This window comes from Corylus avellana, chromosome ca5, assembly GCF_901000735.1.
Source record: "Corylus avellana chromosome ca5, CavTom2PMs-1.0".
In the NCBI taxonomy this organism is placed as follows: Eukaryota; Viridiplantae; Streptophyta; class Magnoliopsida; order Fagales; family Betulaceae; genus Corylus; species Corylus avellana.
In genome coordinates this window covers 26,467,616-26,467,960 of record NC_081545.1, presented here as the reverse complement: position 1 = coordinate 26,467,960, position 345 = coordinate 26,467,616, and positions in this window count along the sequence as shown.

The following is a 345-nucleotide window of genomic DNA, read 5'->3' as shown; positions in this document are numbered from 1 at the left end:
CTTGGTTGTCATCTTATTTTTACTCTCACCTTCTGTTGTTGCCTCAAATTGGACCTCATGAATAATCAATTCAAGCTTGTCAGCCAAGGCATCACCTTCAATCACCGTGTACTTGTAGGAATAAGTCTTTTCATTTAGCTCATCAATTCGATTCTTCACAGTACTAATTAAATTGACTACCTTCGGCAAAAGTGATTTGCCTGATGCTTCCAGCCCCTCCATCGCCTTGAATGATATCAATGCTCTTAACAGCCTATGGGAGGAGTTTTGGGATGAGGATGTGAGCATCAATGACCAAGGCTTTGAACAATCTAGCTGGTGGGATAGTGAAGGTGTACTCGTCTG